The 7409-nt window shown below is 40.5% G+C and overlaps 1 pseudogene; it reads right to left on the bottom strand.

Annotated features, from left to right (window-relative positions):
- Positions 1–720: 720 nt before the first annotated feature.
- LOC105756257 (olfactory receptor 1P1-like) lies at positions 721–2304 on the bottom strand (annotated as a pseudogene).
- Between the last annotated feature and the right edge of the window lie 5105 nt (positions 2305–7409).

Raw genomic sequence — 7409 nt, 5'->3', positions numbered from 1 at the left:
AGGCAGTGCTGATGTAGCCAATCCATGAACCAGCATTTGGGAACCACTAGGCTGCATAATGTTCACCGTATAGACTAGAAACATAGATAGTTTTGATCTTCCAGGGAGAAAGTCAGAGCTGATTCCTCAAAGTCCCCAGGATCTCCTCAAGGTCTTCATCTGAGGCCCTATCACCAAATCCCTGGAAGAAGAACCAAGGACTTGTAGTTTGCAGTAATGGCGAACTATGTCACTCAGACCAAAGCTTCCACTGAAGACAACTAAAACATCCAGATGAAATATTAAAAACATCTTTTAAAAGCATCAACGAGCTAACAGGCTAGACAGGCCGTGCCTGGCAGAGATCAGGGAGTGGGCCAGAGTACAGAAAAGTCATTTAGCAGGGGAGCCTCTGCACACTTTGAGCCACTTTTTCCCTGGAGGATTTGCTGACCCCGAGGAGGCCTCTGAGAGGCTGAGCTGTGCTTTTGATAGGCTCATTGGTCTGGGAGGACAACAGTGAATCATCCTCACTCTGGGTTGGGTTATAATCCTATAAGTACTAAAAAAAACTAAGTCGGTAATTAAAAGCTTTCCCATAAGGAAAGACTCCAGGCCAAAACAGTTTCAATGGTGGGCTCAGCCAAATAGTTAAAGAATAAGTAACTCCAATATTACACAAAGCCTTCTGGAGAATAAGTTAAAAAAAAAAAAGAAGAAGAAGAAGGAATACCACGTGATTCATTTTATGACCACCATAACCTTGATATCCAAATCTGAAAAGATCAATATGAAAAAGGAAAAGTATACTGCAATCACTTGTGAATATAGATGCAAAGATCCTATGTAAAATGTCAGCAAACCAAACCAAGCCATAAACCAAAAACCAAACCCACTACCATCTGATTCAGGTGACCTTGTAGAACAGAGTAGAACTGCTCCATAGGGTTTCCAAGGCTGTAAGTTTTTACAAAAGCAGACTGCCACATCTTTCTCCCTCCAAGTGGCTAGATTCAAACCGACCTTTTGCTTAGTGGCCAAGCACTTAACCACTGTGCCACCAGGGCTCTTTAAATCAAGCCAAGTTGGCAGAGGTCTACCACATGGATCCTGGAACCCAATACACCCAAGGTCACTGCAGCAGGACAGAGAAGAATGGAGAAGACATATGAACTCCTAACTGGCTCAGACCAGAAGTGACACCCAACACTTCTGTTCACAGTGCCAACCTAATCCTACAGGAGGCTGAGTAATGTAAGGGAGAACACTGGAACATTAACCAACAGGAAGATGAGTTTTTTAAAAGAGTGATCAATTTGTACAATGGAATACTAATCAGCAGTAAAAAATAAACAAATTACTGACACATGCAACAGTATAGATTAATCTCAGAAACATTATATTGAGCAAAAGAAGGTAAACCCAAAAGAGTACATACTGTGTACATACTGTATGGTTCTACTTATATGAAGTTTATGAATGTAATCTATGATGATAGGTATCAGTGTCTGCCTCAGGGTGAGGGATGACTGGAACGGGGTGTACGTGAACTTTCTAAAACAATGGAAATGTTCCATATTTGACTTGCATGATGGTAATACAGGCACATATATTTGTTAAAACTTATTGAACTGAACTTATTGATCAATGCATTTTACTGTATGCAAAATAAACCTCAATAAAGAGATAATAAGAAATAAAAGAGCTAAATTAATTACTCTGCCAAGAGCAAGTGCACAAGCTTATTAAATGCATGTCAGAGAAAGACACTTTCATCAGGGGTCCCAGATCACAGAAGTTAGGAATGACCTTCTTAGAGCAGAAGGAAAGTCAGAATACGAGAAAGGTGTGGGTCATGGCAACAAGACTGGTAAGGGTCCAGCAGACAGTCACCAGGAGGATGCAGCGCCAGGGGCTCATGATTATCGTGTAGTGGAGAGGATAGCAGACGGCCACATAGTGGTCATAGGCCATGGTGGCCAGGAGAAAGATGTCCGTGTTCCCAAAAGTCAGGAAGAAGTAGAGCTGAGCCATGCAGCCTGCATAGGAGATGGACCTGTTCTGGATCTAGATCTTCACCAGCGCCTTGGGCACGGTGGTGGAGGTACAAAGGATGTCTGCACAAGACAAGCTGCCCAAGAAGAAGTACATGAGTTTGTGGAGACGTGTTGCTGCCAATGGCCAGGACAATGAGCAGGTTCCCAGCCACAGTGACCACGTACGTCCACAGGAACAGCAGAAAGAGGATGCGCTGCTGCTCTGGCTGGTCCGAGAGTCCCCAGAGGAGGAACTCAAAGATGCTCATCTGATTCCCTCCTTCCATGTGCTCGGAGGTCAGAGAAAGAGAGCTTGAATGTCACACATAAAAATTCTCTAAGCATATTTCACTCTAAATTAGTGACATACATGCAATTCTCCAATTTCAGAGTTTAAAGAAAAATAAATGAATTTATTCATCGAACACCATCCCTAGCCATGGAATTGTGTTAGTCACAGTGGAGAATTTAAGCAAGGGTCACAATAGCCCTGAACCAGAAACTTCTTTCTTCTCTCTAACCCGAATGTCTTCTGCTGCATTTTCTTCTTTTCCCCTTATTCATTGGAAAATACGTGGATGCCTTGACCGAGCTGTTGCAGTGTGAAGAAGGCAGGCAATAAAATAAAAATGGACATAACCCGGGGAAAAACAACGGGCTAAAGAATATCTCACAAAGGGCGTTTTGTTCAGCCCTCAACTCTGGCAACTCAGAAACCTGTGTCAAGGGTGGATACACTTTTCAGGAGTCAAGTCACATCAACCAAGCTTTAGACAGGGACAGATATATACCAGAAGGTCAATTTTTAGACTAATTCTGACAAATCGAACTTAAAGATAAAACAGATGTTCACCTGACACTGCATGCTCTCCTTATGGACAAGCTATATCCGAGCATTATTTGGTGAGCACAGAGTCAGATTCTGCTAAGGTAGATGAGAGCCCTCTGCTTACTATAGAGTTTGGCCAAAGAAAAGGTCACACCAAGCCTGTCGAGCTACAGCTCCCTTTCTTCAAGCAGTGCTTCAGAAGACACTGCCAATATTTATCTTGTAAGACTCTTTTGTTCCTGAATTTTCATAGTTGACCAACTCCCTTCTGTTCTCACTGTTTTTCTCCAAGCAGGGTTTACTGCAACTCTTTATGTTCTCACTTACTAAATTAAAACAACTTTCAGTCCTGCCTCTTTGAGTTTACCCCTAGGTCACCTTAATCTGAGTTTGAAGATTTCCAAAATTCTTCGAAGACTCTTTTACAGCTATTCTCTTAATTTACATAAACAAGTGGTTGATCACATAATTTGTGTGTGGATTTTACTAGTTTAAGTCTCAGAGGACAACTTTATTTCAAAGATCCTGTAAAGACTGCCTCAGCCTACATCTAATATGTTGATAATACTCCTCTACTTCTGCTTCTCCATAAAACAAAGTCATCTTGAGGACTAAGGTGCACCTGACCCAAACCGTGATATTTTCATATGCCTCATATGCATGCGAAAGCTGGACAATGAATAAGGAAGACAGAAGAAGAATTAACGCCTTTGAATTATGGTGTTGGCGAAGAATATTGAATATACCATGGACTGCCAAAAGAACGAACAAGTCTGTCTTGGAAGAAGTACAGCCAGAACTCTCCTTAGAAGCAAGGATGGTGAGACTTCGTCTCATGTACTTTGGGCACATTATCAGGAGGGACCAATACCTGGAGAAAGATATCATGCTTGGTAAAGAGGGACATCATGCTTGGTAAAATCCAACGAGATGGATTGAAACACAGTGGCTGCAGCAATGGGGTCAAGAATAATGATTGGGTGGCTTTTTAACACTTTAAAGAGCTCTTTTGCAGCAGACTTGCCCAATGCAATACGTCGTCTGATTTTTTGACTGCTGCTTCCATAGGCGTTGATTGTGGATCCAAGTAAAATGAAATCCTTGACAAATTCAATCTTTTCTCCTTTTATTACGATGTTGCTTATAGGTCCAGTTGTGAAGGTTTTTTTTTTTTTTTATTTTTTATGTTGAGATGCAATCCATACTGAAGGCTGTAGTCTTTGATCTTCATCAGTAAGTGCTTCAGGTCCGCTTCATTTTCAGCAAGCAAAGTTGTATCATCTGCATATCACAGGTTGTTAATGCGTCTTCCTCCAATTCTGATGCCATGCTATTCTTCATATAGTCCAGCTTCTGGGATTATTTGCTCAGCATACAGACTGAATAAGTATGGTGAAAGGATACAACCCTGACGCACACCTTTCCTGACTTTGAACCATGCAGTATTCCCTTGTTCTGTTCGAATGACTGCATCTTGGTCTATGTACAGGTTCCTCATGAGCACGATTAGGTGTTTTGGAATTCCCATTCTTTGCAAAGTTATCCATAATTTGTTATGATCTACACAGTCAAATGCCTTCACATAGTCAATAAAACACAGGTAAACATCTTTCTGGTATTCTCTGCTTTCAGCCAAGATCCATGTGACATCAGCAATGATATCCTTTATTTCATGTCCCCTTCTGAATCTGGCTTGAACTTCTAGCAGTTCCCTTTTGATGTACTGCTGCAACCGCTTTTGAATGATCTTCAGCAAAATTTTACTTGCGTGTGATATTAATGATATTGTTGGATAATTTCAGCAATTTATTAGGTCGGCTTTCTTTGGAATGGACACAAAAATGGATCTCTTCCAGTCAGTTGACCAGGAAGCTGTCTTCCAAATTTCTTGACATAGATGAATGAGCACCTCCAGCACTGCATCCGTTTGTTGAAACATTTCAGTTGGTATTCCATCAATTCCTGGAACCTTGTTTTTGTCATTCCTTTCAGAGCAGCTTGGACTTCTTTCTTCAGTACCATTGGTTCTTGATCATATGCTACCTCCTGAAATGGTTGAACAGCAACCAATTCTTTTTGGCCCAGAGACTCTGTGTACTCTTTCCATCTTCTTTTGATGCTTCCCGTATTGTTCAATATTTTCCCCCATTGAATCCTTCAATATTGCAACTCGAGGCTTGAATTTTTTCTTCTCGATAATTCTTTCAGCTTGAGAAATGCCAAGTGTGTTCTTCCCTTTTGGTTTTCTATTTCCAGGTCTTTGCACATTTCATTATAATACTTTGCTTTGTCTTCTCAAGCCACACTTTGAAATCTTGTGTTCAGCCACCCTTTGACATTTGTTCAGCTCTTTTACTTCATTATTTCTTCCTTTCACTTTAGCTACTCTACATTCAAGAGCAAGTTTTAGAGTCTCTTCTGACATCCATTTTGTTCTTGTCTGTATTTTTAATGGCCTTATGCTTTCTTCACGTATGATGTCCTTGATGTCATTCTACAACTAGGCTGATCTTCAATCATCAGTGTTCAATGCTTCAAATCTATCCTTGAGATGGTCTGTAAATTCAGATGGGATATACTCAAGGTTGTATTTTGGCTCTCGTGAACTTGTTCTAATTTTCTTCAGCTTCAACTTGTACATTGCTTAATTAAAAAATACTTTATTGCTAAAAAATGCTAACTATCATCTGAGCCTTCAGTGAGTGGTAATCTTTTTGCTGGTGGAGGGTCTTGCCTCGATGTTGATGGCTGCTGACTGATCAGGGGGTGGCTGGTGATGGTTGGGAGGGCTGTGGCTATTTCTTAAAATAAGACAACAATGAAGTTTGCCACATCAATTGACTCTTCCTTACATGAAAGATTTCACCATACCATGTGATGCTGTTTGATAGCATTTTACCCACTGTAGAACTTCTTTCAAAATTGGAATCAATCCTCTCAAACCCTGCTGCTGCTTTGTCAACTAAGTTTATGTAAGGTTCTAAATCCTTTGTTGTCATTTCAACAATGTTCACAGCATCTTCAACAGGAGTAGTTTCCATCTCAAGAAATCACTTCCTTTGCTCATCCATAAGAAGCAAACTCCTCATCGGTTAAAGTTTTATCATGAGATTGCAGCAGTTCAGTCACATCTTCAGGCTCCATTTCTAATTCTCGTTCTCTTGCTATTTCCACCATATCTGCAGTTACCTCCTCCACTGAAGTCTGGAACCCCTCAAAGTTATCCATTAGGGTTGGAATCAACTTCTTCCAAACTCTTGTTAATGTTGATATTTTGATCTACTTCCGTGTATCTAGAATGATGAATCCTTTCCAGAAAGTTTTCAGTTTATTTTGCCAAGATCCTTCAGAGGAATCACTGTCTAAGGCAGCGACAGCCTTATGAAATCTATTTCTTAAATAATAAGACTTGAAAGTCAAAATTACTCCCTGATCCATGAGCTGCAGACTGGATGTTGTGTTAGCAGGCATGAATACAACATTAATCTCTTTGTACATCCCTATCAGAGCTCTTGGGTAACCTGGTGCATTGTCAGTGAGCAGTAATATTTTGAAAGGAATCTTTTTTTCTGAGTGGTAGGTCTCAACAGTGGGCTTAAAATGTTCAGTAAACCATGTTGTAAACAGATGGGCTGTCATTCAGGCTTTGTTTTTCCATTTACAGAGCACAGGCAGAGTAGATTTAGCATAATTCTTAAGGGCCTTAGGATTTTTGGAATGGTAAATGAGCATTGGCTTCAACTTAAAGTCACCAGCTGCATTAGCCCCTAACAAGAGAGTCGGCCTGTCCTTCGAAGATTTGAAGCCAGGCATTGACTTCTCCTTTCTAGCTATGAAAGTCCTTGATGGCATCTTCTTCCAGTATAAGGCTGTTTTGTCTACATTGAAAATCTGTTGTTTAGTGTAGCCACCTTCACCAATTATTTTAGTTAGATCTTCTGAATAACTTGCTGTAGCTTCTACATCAGTACTTTCTGTTTCACTCTCTACTTTTATGTTATGGAGACAGCTTTTCTTCTTAAGTCTCATGAACCAACCTCTGCTAGCTTCAAACTTTTCTTCTGCAACTTCCTCACCTCTCTCAGCCTACGTAGAATTGAAGAGAGTTAGGGCCTTGCTCCAGATTAGGCTTTGGTTTAAGGGAATGTTGTGGCTGGTTTGATCTTCTATCCAGACCACTAAAACTTTCTCCATATCAGCAATAAGGCTGTTCCGCCTTCTTATCATTCATATGTTCAGTGGAGTAGCACTTTTAATTTCCTTCAAGAATTTTTCCTTTGCAGTCACAACATGGCTAACTGTTTCACACAAGAGGCCTAATTTTCAGCCTATCTCGGCTTTCGACATGCCTTCCTCACTAAACTTAATCATTTTTAGCTTTTGATTTAAAGTGAAAAATGTGTGACTCTTCCTTTCACTTGAACACTTAGAGGCCATTGTAGGTTTATTAACTGATTTAATTTCAATATTGTCATGTTTCAAGGAATAGGAAGGCCTGAGGAGAGGGAGAGAGACTGGGGAATGGCTAATCATTGGAGCAGTCAGAACATACACATTTATAGATT

This window comes from Trichechus manatus, unplaced genomic scaffold (genome assembly GCF_000243295.1).
Source record: "Trichechus manatus latirostris isolate Lorelei unplaced genomic scaffold, TriManLat1.0 scaffold00040, whole genome shotgun sequence".
Classification (NCBI taxonomy): Eukaryota; Metazoa; Chordata; class Mammalia; order Sirenia; family Trichechidae; genus Trichechus; species Trichechus manatus.
Note: the sequence above shows the minus strand (reverse complement) of the source record. Positions and strands in the feature narration are given on the sequence as shown.